The sequence below is a fragment of the Oncorhynchus kisutch genome, linkage group LG18, assembly GCF_002021735.2.
Source record: "Oncorhynchus kisutch isolate 150728-3 linkage group LG18, Okis_V2, whole genome shotgun sequence".
NCBI lineage: Eukaryota > Metazoa > Chordata > Actinopteri > Salmoniformes > Salmonidae > Oncorhynchus > Oncorhynchus kisutch.
This window is the reverse complement of record NC_034191.2, coordinates 2,136,537-2,152,629: the sequence shown is the minus strand read 5'-3', so window position 1 is coordinate 2,152,629 and position 16,093 is coordinate 2,136,537.

Sequence of the window (16,093 nt, the reverse complement as noted above, 5' to 3'; positions counted from 1 at the left end):
CTCACAAACTTCTACAGATGCACAATCGAGAGCATCCTGTAGGGCTGTATCACCCCCTGGTACGGCAACTGCTCCGCCCACAACCGTAAGGCTCTCCAGAGGGTAGTGAGGTCTGCACAACGCATCACCAGGGGCAAACTACCTGCCTTCAAGGACACCTACACCACCCGATGTCACAGGAAGGCCATAAAGATCATCAAGGACAACAACCACCCGAGCCACTGCCTGTTCACCCCCCTATCATCCAGAAGGCGAGGTCAGTACAGGTGCATCAAAGCTGGGACCGAGAGACTGAAAAACAGCTTCTATCTCAAGGCCATCAGACTGTTAAACAGCCACCACTAGCATTGAGTGGCTGCTGCCAACACACTGACTCAACTCCAGCCACTTTAATCATGTGAATTGATGGGAATTGATGTCAAATATATCACTAGCCACTTTAAACAATGCTACCTAATATAATGTTTACATACCCTACATTATTCATCTCATATGTATACGTATATACTGTACTCTATATCATCTACTGCATCTTTATGTAATACATGTATCACTAGCCACTTTGTTTACATACTCATCTCATATGTTATACTGTACTCGATACCATCTACTGTATCTTGCCTATGCTGCTCTGTACCATCACTCATTCATATATCTTTATGTACATATTCTTTATCCCCTTACACTTGTGTCTATAAGGTAGTAGTTTTGGAATTGTTAGCTAGATTACTTGTTGGTTATTACTGCATTGTCGGAACTAGAAGCACAAGCATTTCGCTACACTCGCATTAACATCTGCTAACCATGTGTATGTGACAAATACAATTTGATTTGATTCCATCATCAGAAATGTTGCATGAGGTTATTGATTGATGACATCATCTCTGAGGGTTGTCCAGGTGCAGATTGAGGTAGGGACTGTATTCCAAATGGCATCCTATTCTTTATGTAGTGTACTTTTTTTGACCAGAGCTCTATGTGCCCTGGTCAAAGTAGTCCAGACAGGCAGTAATATCCTTCTACTGTCACATGACCTCAGTTATCTCTGTTTTCTTTATTATTTTGGTTAGGTCAGGGGGTGACGAGGGTGGTGTGTGTTTTTGGCCTGTCTAGGGTTTTTGTGTATCTATGGGGTTTTGGTATGTCTAGGTAAATGTAGGTCTATGGTGGCCTGAATTGGTTCCCAATCAGAGACAGCTGTTTATCGTTGTCTCTGATTGGGGATCCTATTTAGGTTGCCATTTGCCATGTTGGTTTTGTGGGTTATTGTCTATGTATAGTTGCCTGTGTGAGCACTAGTGTTTATAGCTTCACGGTCATTTTGTTAGTTTTGTTTAAGTGTTCGTCCTTTAATAAAGAGGAATGTATTCTCATCACCCTGTGCCTTGGTCTCCTCGTTACAACGACCGTGACAGAATAACCCACCAAACAAGGACCAAGCAGTGTGAAAAGGATGGAGCAGACAGCATGGACATGGGACGAAATACTGAACGGTAAAGGATCCTGGACGTGGGAGGAAATACTGGCAGGAGAGGATCGCCTACCATAGAGACAGGTGGAGATAGCACAGGAGGAACGGCGACGATATGTGGGTACACGACTAGCACGGAAGCCCGAGAGGCCGCTCCAAGATTGTTTTTGGAGGGAGGAACACAAGGAGATTGGCTGAGTCAGGTAGGAGACCTGATCCAACTCCTCGTGCTTACTGTGGGGAGCGTGTTACTGGTCAGGCACCGTGTTATGCAGAGATGCGCACGGTGTCTCCAGTGCGCTATTCTAGCCCGGTGCCCTCTATTCCAGCTCCTTGCAATGGCCGGGCTGGAATGGGCATCCAGCCAGGAAGGAGGGTGCCGGCTCAGCGCTCCTGGTCTCCAGTACACCTTCTTGGACCAGGATATCCTGCGCTGGCTCTGTGTACTGTGTCTCCGGTGAGACTGCACAGCCCAGTGCGTCCTGTGCCAGCGCCCTGCATTTTCAGGGCGAGAATAAACATCCAGCCAGGACTGGTTGTGTCAGCTCTACACTCCAGACCTCCAGTACGCCTCCACAGTCCAGTACGTCCTGTTCCTCCTCCTCGCACTCGCCATGAGGTGTGTGTCCCCAGCCTGGTACCACCAGTGCCGGTACCACGTACCACGCCTACAGTGCGCCTCGCCATTCCAGAGCGTCCGGCGACAGTACCCAGTCCAGAGCTTCCAGCGACAGTACCCAGTCCAGAGCTTCCAGCGACAGTACCCAGTCCAGAGCTTCCAGCGACAGTACCCAGTCCAGAGCTTCCAGCGACAGTACCCAGTCCAGAGCGTCCGGCGACAGTACCCAGTCCAGAGCGTCCGGCGACAGTACCCGGTCCAGAGCGTCTGGGGACAGTTCACAGACCGGAACCTCCCACGACGGGCCACAGACCGGAACCTCCTGCGACGGGCCACAGACCGGAACCTCCCGCGACGGTCCCCAGCCTAGGGTCTCTAGCGACGGTCCCCAGCCCGGGGTCTCCAGCGACGCATGTAAAGAAGGGGTGCGGTGTCCAGAACCTAAGCCGCCACCAAGGTTTTTTGTATATCTATGGGGTTTTGGTATGTCTAGGTATATGTAGGACTATGATGGCCTGAATTGGTTCCTATTTAGGTTGCCATTTTCCATGTTGGTTTAGTGGTTTATTGTCTATAATGCTGCCTGTGTCAGTACTAGTGTTTATAGCTTCACGGTCGTTTTGTTAGTTTGTTTCAGTGTTCTTCCTTTCATAAAGTGGAATGTATTCTCATCACCCTGCACCTTGGTCTCCTCGTTACAACGACCATCTACAACATCATAACATGATGGCACCTTTTCACATTATCTTATTTCCTAACACCATCTTATGTCCTGACACCATCTAAATACCTGACACCATCTTATTTTCTGACACCATCTTATGTCCTGACACCATCTAAAGACCTGACACCATCTTATTTTCTGACACCATCTAAATACCTGACACCATCTCACGCCTGACACCATCTAAACACCTGACACCATCTTATTTTCTGACACCATCTTATTTTCTGACACCATCTAAATACCTGCCACCATCTTTTGACAAAGCGTGTATTGTTAATGGAAGGAAACAGGCAAACCTTTAAATGTGTATTTACAGTGTCTGAATGCAATGTGTAATTAATGATAGTGAAGATTGATGGATCTCCAACGTTATGTCCAAATATTGGTGAACAGCAGCCAGTTATCTGGTGTGAGTGACATCATAATTACTCGCCTGGAAAATATGATGCCCATGAACGTGGTCTGTTTACCATTAACCTGTGTCTATCTTTTCAATGCTCTCATTGATAAGGAAATTAAATGAATGTTCAGGATAAATGAATCATCCGCTGTTGGAATATTGAATGTAACGTGGACAGTTTGTTGACACAAATTCATGTAGACATTTTTGACCTCCGTTCAAGATTATATTCAACAAATATCCACTGCACATAATATAATCCTGTAGTGTTGAAGGCATGGGCTGATTGTGTTCATTTTAATAGCTAAATAGTAAAGAGTTGAATGGCATGTGAAATGTGAAGTCCAATATCCGAGGGCGTGTTTTTAGGTTATTGCTTCCTCAATAAATTGCATGAAAAAAAAGCTGTGATACATTAAGGGCAGAATTCAATCAAACCCGCACTGCAGTATTTACGCAGCTCTTTTTTTCCAATGGTGAAATTAAGTCAGACTGGTCGTGGGTACTGTATAAAAACCTACAACTACTACCAAGGCCGGTATGTGTGTGGGCACAGGATAAATATTGTAAATAATGACACTGGAAACATTACTATGGAGAATAATCACCAAACTTGACCTATGGATGTAATGTTTAGTATACATTCATCCTGATGGTATGTTTGGACAGGGCGTAACACATATGTGGTGGTGTTACATAACACGGAACCACAAGGAAACACGGAACCACAAGGAAACACGGAACACCAAGGAAACACGGAACCACAAGGAAACAGTTTCTGGGCACATTAAAACATAGTCAGTTGGTCTCTTTATAACATAGTCAGTTGGTCTCTTTATAACATAGTCAGTTGGTCCCTTCCTAAGGAAAAACGCAGTATCTATAGTACGTGTTCCCTATTTATCACTCAGCACATGGGTTGTGTCCTAAATGGCACAGTTTTCCCGATATAGTGCACTACTTTTGACTAGTGCTCTTGTCAAAAGAAGTGCACTATATAGGGACTAGGATGCCATTTGGGATGTTGGAGACTTGTCATAATCTAATATTTGCAGATCCAATTTTCATCAGCGCCTCTGAAGTTTGCATGACTTGATAACATATTCAGCCTGTATCTGTCTAACCCCGCTGTCATTGCTCTCCTCATCTCCCCTGTGTTATCACTGACCAGTGGGTTTATGTCTCCTCATCTCCCCTGTGTTATCACTGACAAGGGGGTTTATATGTCTCCTCATCTCCCCTGTGTTATCACTGACCAGGGGGTTTATCTGTCTCCTCATCTCCCCTGTGTTATCACTGACAAGGGGGTTTATCTGTCTCCTCATCTCCCCTGTGTTATCACTGACCAGGGGGTTTATCTGTCTCCTCATCTCCCCTGTGTTATCACTGACCAGTGGGTTTATCTGTCTCCTCATCTCCCCTGTGTTATCACTGACCAGTGGGATTATCTGTCTCCTCATCTCCCCTGTGTTATCACTGACCAGTGGGTTTATCTGTCTCCTCATCTCCCCTGTGTTATCACTGACCAGTGGGTTTATCTGTCTCCTCATCTCCCCTGTGTTATCACTGACCAGTGGGTTTATCTGTCTCCTCATCTCCCCTGTGTTATCACTGACCAGGGGGTTTATATGTCTCCTCATCTCCCCTGTGTTATCACTGACCAGTGGGTTTATCTGTCTCCTCATCTTCCCTGTGTTATCACTGACCAGGGGGTTTATATGTCTCCTCATCTCCCCTGTGTTATCACTGACCAGGGGGTTTATATGTCTCCTCATCTCCCCTGTGTTATCACTGACCAGTGGGTTTATCTGTCTCCTCATCTCCCCTGTGTTATCACTGACCAGTGGGTTTATCTGTCTCCTCATCTCCCCTGTGTTATCACTGACCAGGGGGTTTATCTGTCTCCTCATCTCCCATGTGTTATCACTGACCAGGGGGTTTATCTGTCTCCTCATCTCCCCTGTGTTATCACTGACCAGTGGGTTTATCTGTCTCCTCATCTCTCCTGTGTTATCACAGCCTGCTGTAGGTAGTGGATGCGTTCCAAATGGCACCCTATTCCCTACATAGGCCCCTATGGGCCCTGGTCAAAAGCACTACATAGAGGCCCAGTTTCCCTTATGGCTGAGAGTTTGGGCCCAGCGCCAAGTGCCCCTTATGGCTGAGAGTTTGGGCCCAGCGCCCCTTATGGCTGAGAGTTTGGGCCCAGAGCCCCTTATGGCTGAGAGGTTGGGATGCTGGGCCCAGAGCCCCTTATGGCTGAGAGGTTGGATCCAGTGCCCTTTATGGCTGAGAGGCTGGGAGGCTGGGCCCAGCCCCGTATTGCTGAGGGGCTTAGAGGCTGGGAGGAAGGTTCCAGCAGCCCTTATGGCTGAGAGGCTGGGAGGCTGGGCCCAGCGCCCCGTATTGCTGAGGGGCTTAGAAGCTGGGAGGCAGGTTCCAGCAGCCCTTATGGCTTAGAGGCTGGGAGGCTGGGCCCAGCCCTGTATTGCTGAGGGCTTAGAGGCTGGGAGGCAGGTTCCAGCAGCCCTTATGGCTGAGAGGCTGGGAGGCTGGGCCCAGCGCCCCGTATTGCTGAGGGGCTTAGAAGCTGGGAGGCAGGTTCCAGCAGCCCTTATGGCTTAGAGGCTGGGAGGCTGGGCCCAGCCCTGTATTGCTGAGGGGCTTAGAGGCTGGGAGGCAGGTTCCAGCAGCCCTTATGGCTGAGAGGCTGGGAGGCTGGGCCCAGCCCTGTATTGCTGAGGGGCTTAGAGGCTGGGAGGCAGGTTCCAGCAGCCCTTATGGCTGAGAGGCTGGGAGGCTGGGCCCAGCGCCCCGTATTGCTGAGGGGCTTAGAGGCTGGGAGGCAGGTTCCAGCAGCCCTTATGGCTTAGAGGCTGGGAGGCAGGTTCCAGCGCCCCGTACGGTTGAGGGGCTGGGACCAGAGCACTGTCCTGGGGATCTGGCTCTAGTGCCTTGAAGCCTTATCGCCCTACAGCACAACTGGCCTTTCATGCCTTTGATCGGGTAGAAATTAGTTTCTCTTCCCACATCCGCGCTTTTTTTTGTGAAGCAATCTGCGCTTTTTTTTGTGAAGCAATCCCCCCCCCAACCCCATACCCCCCCCAACCCCCTGCCCAAAAACCATGTCAAGGAAAATTACATAAACTTTCTCTTTGCTTTGTTAGTTTCACTTGAACTTGGGGGAATGTTTTGGGGTTATTGGTAAGAGAGGTGGAAGAGTAACACAGAATAAAGCAGAATACTGTATATCATAGGCTAATGACATTCAGAGCATGACAGACATATTGGTTGTATGACGTGCGAAACCATAGTCATGGTCACAGTGAGATGTGTGAGTACCCAAGCAGTCTGACACTACCAGTCAGGCAGTCTATCTGGTTAATGAAAAGTGTAGTTCACATCATGCTGTGTAGACTGGGAAACATGTCCCACAATGACCCGAAGAAGAAAACTACACAGGAAACACTTTGCGTGTCTGATTAAACAGACTGCAGTCCGCCCAAGCAGAGAGGATAAGGGGTGTAGGAGGTCTACCTGTGAGATTCCTGCTCCAGAAACACAGCCAGCAGAAGACAGGACAAGACGGGAAGGGGGCTAATGTAGAGTGCATTCCAAATGGCACGTTAATTCCCCATATTGCCCTGGTCAAAGGTAGTGTACTATATTGAGAATAAGGTGCAATTTGGGACTCACCCTAATAATTATACAGGCATTAAAAGGATAATGAGCTCATTTGAGTCAGGGCAACATCACCCCTGCCGTTCTCCCTCTGCTAAAAACAGAGTTATAGCCACCACTTTTCACCCCACGCAGGTTCCTGGGATGGGTTTAAATGGACTCCTATGGCCTGGGGTGGAGGATGTGAAGTCAACCAGGAGGGAGATCATTACCAACAGGCTGTGGAGGACCTCCTGCTCTCATTCTACTGTTTATTACAGTGGGTACATGCTTCTGCCAAAATCACAATTTCCTGACTATGTTGGCTATTTAAAGGTGTATATAGAAATACATTCTAGAAACAACACACCAACAACATGATTAGGCCAACGTGGCTCCTACATTGTGACCTTTAATGTTTAAAAATGAAATCTGTTTATTTTGAAAGGTGCAAACAAGTCTTGATCTGTAACTGCAACATCAAGTCTATAGATCAGAGCCGACCTACGATTTAATAATCACTACTGTCTGTCTGGAATATAGATCAACACTGAGTCAATCACTACTGTCTGTCTGCAGGGAATATAGAACAACACTGAGTCAATCACTACTGTCTGTCTGTCTGGAATATAGATCAACACTGAGTCAATCACTACTGTCTGTCTGCAGGGAATATAGAAGGACACTGAGTCAATCACTACTGTCTGTCTGCAGGGAATATAGAACAACACTGAGTCAATCACTACTGTCTGTCTGTCTGGAATATAGATCAACACTGAGTCAATCACTACTGTCTGTCTGCAGGGAATATAGAAGGACACTGAGTCAATCACTACTGTCTGTCTGGAATATAGATCAACACTGAGTCAATCACTACTGTCTGTCTGCAGGGAATATAGAAGGACACTGAGTCAATCACTACTGTCTGTCTGCAGGGAATATAGATCAACACTGAGTCAATCACTACTGTCTGTCTGGAATATAGATCAACACTGAGTCAATCACTACTGTCTGTCTGCAGGGAATATAGAACAACGCTGAGTCAATCACTACTGTCTGTCTGGAATATAGATCAACACTGAGTCAATCACTACTGTCTGTCTGCAGGGAATATAGATCAACACTGAGTCAATCACTACTGTCTGTCTGCAGGGAATATGGAACAACACTGAGTCAATCACTACTGTCTGTCTGCAGGGAATATAGAACAACACTGAGTCAATCACTACTATCTGTCTGCAGGGAATATAGATCAACACTGAGTCAATCACTACTGTCTGTCTGCAGGGAATATAGAACAACACTGAGTCAATCACTACTGTCTGTCTGGAATATAGATCAACACTGAGTCAATCACTACTGTCTGTCTGCAGGGAATATAGATCAACACTGAGTCAATCACTACTGTCTGTCTGGAATATAGATCAACACTGAGTCAATCACTACTGTCTTTCTGCAGGGAATATAGAACAACACTGAGTCAATCACTACTGTCTGTCTGGAATATAGATCAACACTGAGTCAATCACTACTGTCTGTCTGGAATATAGATCAACACTGAGTCAATCACTACTGTCTGTCTGGAATATAGAACAACACTGAGTCAATGTGTTAAGGAACAAGAGGAATGTTGAAGTTTTGCACAAAGATATATTCATAACATGTTAACATTCAGAAAGACCAAACAGTCATGTTGTTTTAACGGTGGTTCAGGTCTATAGACTTGATATTTTGGCTTCAAATGAATTTGTATCCAACGTGAAAGGATTTAATGCAGTCTCATTGTTTGATGGAGGAGAACCGCAGTCGTACAACCTGACATGTAATCAGTCTGGATGGGAGTTTCAAACCATGTCCACTAATGCTGACGTTTCATAGGATGAGGTCTATTAGAAGGGAAAACTTGTCTAATTGTTTGGTATTGTTAGATTAATTAGGTTTGAGCAAACTGACAACGCATGACTGATGCAGTGAGAAGTTTGAGGATTTTTTTGAAGTTAGGGAGAGTCATGAGCATATAAAACATGTTTTGTAGATATGTGTAGCGTGTTCCCCTCAACGGCTGACCGATTTCTTCAGTGGCTTGCGAAAGTATTCACCCCCCTTGACATTTTTCCTATATTGTTGCCTTACAACCTGGAATTAAAATATTTTTTTTGGGGGGGGGAGGTATGTATCAATTGTATTCAATTGTATTCAATTGATTTACACAATATGCCTACCAATATGCCTACCACTTTTAAGATGGTAGGCATAAAAAACCTGAACTTGAGTGTGCTGTGTAACTATTCACCCCCCAAAGACAATACTTTGTAGAGCCACCTTTTGCAGCAATTACAGCTGCAAGTCTCTTGGGGATTGTCTCTATAAGCTTGGCACTTCCAGCCACTGGGATTTTTGCCCATTCTTCAAGACAAAACTGCTCCAGCTCTTTCAAGTTGGGATGGGTTCCGCTGGTGTACAACAATCTTTAAGTCATACCACATATTCTCAATTGGTTGGACGTCTGGGCTTTGACTAGGCCATTCCAAGATATTTAAATGTTTCACCTTAAACCACTCGAGTGTTGCTTCAGCAGTATGTTTAGGGTCATTGTCCTGCTGGAACGTGAACCTCCATCCCAGTCTCAAATCTCTGGAAGACAGAAACATGTTTCCCTCAAGAATTCCCTGTATTTAGTGCCATCCATCATCCATCATGACCAGTTTCCCAGTACCTGCCGATGAAAAACAAACCCACAGCATGATGCTGACATGCTTCACGGTGGGGATGGTGTTCTCAGTGTGATGAGAGGCGTTGGGTTTGTGCCAGACATAGCATTTTCCTTGATGGCAAAAAAGCTCAATTTTAGCCTCATCTGACCAGAGTACCTTCTTCCATATGTTTGGGGAGTCTCCCACATGCCTTTTGGCGAACACCACACATGTTAGCTTATTTTTTTCTGACCACTCTTCCGTAAAGTCCAGCTCCGTGGAGTGTATGGCTTAACGTGGTCATATGGACAGATGCTCCAATTTCTGCTGTGGAGCTTTGCAGCTCCTTCAGGTTTATCTTTGGTCTCTTTATTGCCTCTCTGATTAATGCCCTCTTTGCCTGGTCCGTGAGTTTTGGTGGTCTTCATAGTGCCGCTTGCTTGGTGGTGCTTCTTGCTTAGTGGTGTTGCAGACTCTGGGGCCTTTCAGAACAGGTGTATACATACTGAGATCATGTGACAGATCATGTGACACGTAGATTGCACACAGGTGGACTTTATTTAACAAATTATTGTGACATCTGAAGGTAATTGGTTTCACCAGATCTTATTTCAACTCATCAGAGGGGGTAAAAACATACACACGCACCACTTTTCCATTTTATTTTTTTATTTTTTATGAAATAAGTTATTTTTTTCATTTCACTTCACCAATTTGGACTCTTTTGTGTATGTCCATTACATGAATTCCAAATAAAACTCTATTTACATTACAGGTTGTAATGCAACAAAATATGGAAAACACCAAGGGGGGTTGAATACTTTTGCAAGGCACTGTACATGAGTAGATCACTCCTTCTGACATCTCCCAGAACTACAACATTCCTAGTTCTGGCCTGGGGGAAGTAAAGTGACATTCTGACTGTCAAATGTTCTCCTTCACCTACTCCACTCCTCTGATTTAGTGTAGTGGAAACACTCCACTCTCCTTTGATTTAGTGTAGTGGAAACACTCCACTCCTCTGATTTAGTGTAGTGGAAACTTGTGTTAGATTGACAGTCCTGGTCTGGCAGTAAGGACTGTAATGATTGCCTTGGAGCTGCATGTTGACAGTTACTCTCCCATGTGCCCGTGGATACAAAGGTTTGCATCTAAAATTTCCTGGTCTGGCAGTAAGGACAGTAATGATTGCCTTGGAGCTGCGTGTTGACTGTCCTGGTCTGGCAGTAAGGACAGTAATGATTGCCTTGGAGCTGCGTGTTGACAGTCCTGGTCTGGCAGTAAGGACTGTAATGATTGCCTTGGAGCTGCGTGTTGACAGTCCTGGTCTGGCAGTAAGGACAGTAATGATTGCCTTGGAGCTGCGTGTTGACAGTCCTGGTCTGGCAGTAAGGACAGTAATGATTGCCTTGGAGCTGCGTGTTGACTGTCCTGGTCTGGCAGTAAGGACAGTAATGATTGCCTTGGAGCTGCGTGTTGACAGTCCTGGTCTGGCAGTAAGGACAGTAATGATTGCCTTGGAGCTGCGTGTTGACAGTCCTGGTCTGGCAGTAAGGACTGTAATGATTGCCTTGGAGCTGCGTGTTGACAGTCCTGGTCTGGCAGTAAGGACAGTAATGATTGCCTTGGAGCTGCGTGTTGACAGTCCTGGTCTGGCAGTAAGGACAGTAATGATTGCCTTGGAGCTGCGTGTTGACAGTCCTGGTCTGGCAGTAAGGACAGTAATGATTGCCTTGGAGCTGCGTGTTGACAGTCCTGGTCTGGCAGTAAGGACAGTAATGATTGCCTTGGAGCTGCGTGTTGACAGTCCTGGTCTGGCAGTAAGGACTGTAATGATTGCCTTGGAGCTGCGTGTTGACAGTCCTGGTCTGGCAGTAAGGACAGTAATGATTGCCTTGGAGCTGCGTGTTGACAGTCCTGGTCTGGCAGTAAGGACAGTAATGATTGCCTTGGAGCTGCGTGTTGACAGTCCTGGTCTGGCAGTAAGGACAGTAATGATTGCCTTGGAGCTGCGTGTTGACAGTCCTGGTCTGGCAGTAAGGACAGCAATGATTGCCTTGGAGCTGCGTGTTGACAGTCCTGGTCTGGCAGTAAGGACTGTAATGATTGCCTTGGAGCTGCGTGTTGACAGTCCTGGTCTGGCAGTAAGGACAGTAATGATTGCCTTGGAGCTGCGTGTTGACAGTCCTGGTCTGGCAGTAAGGACAGTAATGATTGCCTTGGAGCTGCGTGTTGACAGTCCTGGTCTGGCAGTAAGGACAGTAATGATTGCCTTGGAGCTGCGTGTTGACAGTCCTGGTCTGGCAGTAAGGACAGTAATGATTGCCTTGGAGCTGCGTGTTGACAGTCCTGGTCTGGCAGTAAGGACAGTAATGATTGCCTTGGAGCTGTGTGTTGACAGTCCTGGTCTGGCAGTAAGGACAGTAATGATTGCCTTGGAGCTGCGTGTTGACAGTCCTGGTCTGGCAGTAAGGACAGTAATGATTGCCTTGGAGCTGCGTGTTGACAGTCCTGGTCTGGCAGTAAGGACAGTAATGATTGCCTTGGAGCTGCGTGTTGAAAGTCCTGGTCTGGCAGTAAGGACAGTAATGATTGCCTTGGAGCTGCGTGTTGACAGTCCTGGTCTGGCAGTAAGGACAGTAATGATTGCCTTGGAGCTGCGTGTTGACAGTCCTGGTCTGGCAGTAAGGACAGTAATGATTGCCTTGGAGCTGCGTGTTGACAGTCCTGGTCTGGCAGTAAGGACAGTAATGATTGCCTTGGAGCTGCGTGTTGACAGTCCTGGTCTGGCAGTAAGGACAGTAATGATTGCCTTGGAGCTGCGTGTTGACAGTCCTGGTCTGGCAGTAAGGACAGTAATGATTGCCTTGGAGCTGTGTGTTGACAGTCCTGGTCTGGCAGTAAGGACAGTAATGATTGCCTTGGAGCTGCGTGTTGACAGTCCTGGTCTGGCAGTAAGGACAGTAATGATTGCCTTGGAGCTGCGTGTTGACAGTCCTGGTCTGGCAGTAAGGACAGTAATGATTGCCTTGGAGCTGCGTGTTGACAGTCCTGGTCTGGCAGTAAGGACAGTAATGATTGCCTTGGAGCTGCGTGTTGACAGTCCTGGTCTGGCAGTAAGGACAGTAATGATTGCCTTGGAGCTGCGTGTTGACAGTCCTGGTCTGGCAGTAAGGACTGTAATGATTGCCTTGGAGCTGCGTGTTGACAGTCCTGGTCTGGCAGTAAGGACAGTAATGATGGCCTTGGAGCTGCGTGTTGACAGTCCTGGTCTGGCAGTAAGGACAGTAATGATTGCCTTGGAGCTGCGTGTTGACAGTCCTGGTCTGGCAGTAAGGACAGTAATGATTGCCTTGGAGCTGCGTGTTGACAGTCCTGGTCTGGCAGTAAGGACTGTAATGATTGCCTTGGAGCTGCGTGTTGACAGTCCTGGTCTGGCAGTAAGGACAGTAATGATTGCCTTGGAGCTGCGTGTTGACAGTCCTGGTCTGGCAGTAAGGACAGTAATGATTGCCTTGGAGCTGCGTGTTGACAGTCCTGGTCTGGCAGTAAGGACTGTAATGATTGCCTTGGAGCTGCGTGTTGACAGTCCTGGTCTGGCAGTAAGGACAGTAATGATTGCCTTGGAGCTGCGTGTTGACAGTCCTGGTCTGGCAGTAAGGACTGTAATGATTGCCTTGGAGCTGCGTGTTGACAGTCCTGGTCTGGCAGTAAGGACTGTAATGATTGCCTTGGAGCTGCGTGTTGACAGTCCTGGTCTGGCAGTAAGGACTGTAATGATTGCCTTGGAGCTGCGTGTTGACAGTCCTGGTCTGGCAGTAAGGACTGTAATGATTGCCTTGGAGCTGCGTGTTGACAGTCCTGGTCTGGCAGTAAGGACAGTAATGATTGCCTTGGAGCTGCGTGTTGACAGTCCTGGTCTGGCAGTAAGGACAGTAATGATTAGTTTTAATGAGGAAGAGCAATAAGGTGTACAGAACATTCAGCCTGATAATCTTCCCGGCTTCAGCATTGCAGCTCAAACTGCAATTTACTATTTACTAAATGTTATATCCCAATCATTTTCACATTCGCGTTTTTATTACCAGAAATGTGGGTACTTTTCACGTGTGTGTAAAATATTACTCTTCTTACTACTGTACTCAATACCATCGACTGTATCCTTATGTAATACATGTATCACTAGCCACTTTAAACAATGCTACCTTATATAATGTTACTTACCCTACTTTATTCATCTCATATGTATATGTATATACTGTACTCTATATCATCTACTGCATCCTTATGTAATACATGTATCACTAGCCACTTTAACTATGCCACTTGGTTTACATACTCATCTCATATGTATATACTGTACTCGATACCATCTACTGTATCTTGCCTATGCTGCTCTGTACCATCACTCATTCATATATCCTTATGTACATATTCTTTATCCCCTTACACTGTGTATAAGACAGTAGTTTTGGAATTGTTAGTTAGATTACTTGTTGGTTATTACTGCATTGTCGGAACTAGAAGCACAAGCATTTCGCTACACTCGCATTAACATCTGCTAACCATGTGTATGTGACAAATTAAATTTGATTTGATTTGATTTGATTCTCAGATTTTTTATTCATCGATTTTTAGGTTTGTATTAAAATTAAGATTTTTTTGTTGCTAAATGCTATATAGCCTTAGTTATGCTAGAACGGAATGTTTGGTATTCTGAATGATATGTGGTTGTCCCACCTAGCTATCTTAAAATGAATATATGGACTCGAAGTCGCTCTGGATAAGACCGTCTGCTAAATAACTAACATGTCAAACGTGTTTCACTTACAGATCTCATATTACTGTATTGATTCAAAACCTAGCAGCACTACTGATTTCTCTGAATGTAAGTTGGATGTCTAGTTGTTGTTTTTTTTGTTGCAATAAATAAAATATTATTTGTCTCTCTGAAATGAAACCATTAAGTGATAGATTTCAATCAATTAGATGTCTGTCATTGAATAACCCGATGCCATGAATAGATAGTGAAAACCACACTAATCTCTTTCATAAGTTATTTAAACAATAAAAGCTAATTTACCAACATTTAAAAAAAACATGTGTATAAAGAACCTTCTTTTGGATCCTCTGGGCTGCAGATTGAAACAGGTCACCTAGTGTCACAATGGGAAGAGATGATATCCTGATACTTTTGGATCCTCTGGGCTGCAGATTGAAACAGGTCACCTAGTGTCACAATGGGAAGAGATGATAACCTGATACTACGGTTATCAACGAGTCCTGTGTTCTAACCAAGGAGATTAAAGGACAGTTTAACTTGTCCACTCAGGTTTGTTCCAAGTTCATGGGGTCTAACAGCAATATGTTCTGAAACACCAAACGGACTGCCATTCCACGACACAGTGAACATAACAAATACTGAATTCCCTTAAGAGAATCATCATGTATTAATATAGCAGGTTCTTATTCCCAAAGATAATCATTATGTTAAGTGTTACAGATGACTACATTCTAATGCTCATTTGAACGTGAGGGCATGTATGTAAACCATGAGGGTCTGTCTAACAGCAGGAGGAATATGGCAGAAGGACACTTCCCAGAACCCTCCCAAATGGCATATGTGTAGTGCACCATATATAGAGATTAGGGTCCCTTTGGGAAGTGACTTAAGGTCCAAGGTGGAAACCTCTCCCCTTTCCCCTTGGGACTCGACCATTAGAAATCCCAATGTCACTGTGAATTTATTTTGTATTTGTGCAGAGCAGTGAATCAGTCAATTTCATCTCCATTTCCAGCTACCTTTCTTTCCTATGCATCCCAATGAGCCTGACACTATATTAAAATATGGGTTGAAGAGAGAAATGAGCCTGACGTCCATCTGAACCACGGCTGCTCTCTCGCTTTTGGTTTCTCTGACTCTTTCCTGTTTTTGTTGTCACAAAAATAAGAAATGATTCATTGATTTTATAGTCTAAATATACCCAGTGCCTTCAGAAACTATTCTCACCCCTTCTTCTTCCACCTTCTGTTGTATTCCAGCCTGGATTTAAAATGGACTCTTACTACTGTGTGCCATAACAGTGTTTAAATTGACTCAAATATCTATGGCAGGACTTGAAAAATGGCTGTCTAGCAAATTATCAACAACCGACTTGAGTTTCAAGAATTTTTAAAAAGAATAACGTGCAAATATTGTACAGTTCAGGTTTGCAAAGCTCTTAAAGACTTACCCAGAAAGACTCACAGCTGTAATCACTACCAAAGGTATTGACTCAAGGCATTGAATACTTATCTAATGAAAATTTTAAGCATTTTCACTTCATTTTTATGAATATATATATATATTTTTTTTACAAATGTTAGCATTTGTCTTCCACTTTGACATTACAGAGTATTTGGATTAGATCGTTGACCAAAAAATTTACAAATCAAATACATTTGAATCCACTTTGTAACAAAATGATGAAACAGTGAAGGGGTGTGAATAATTTCTGAAGGCACCGCAGATCAGGTGCACACG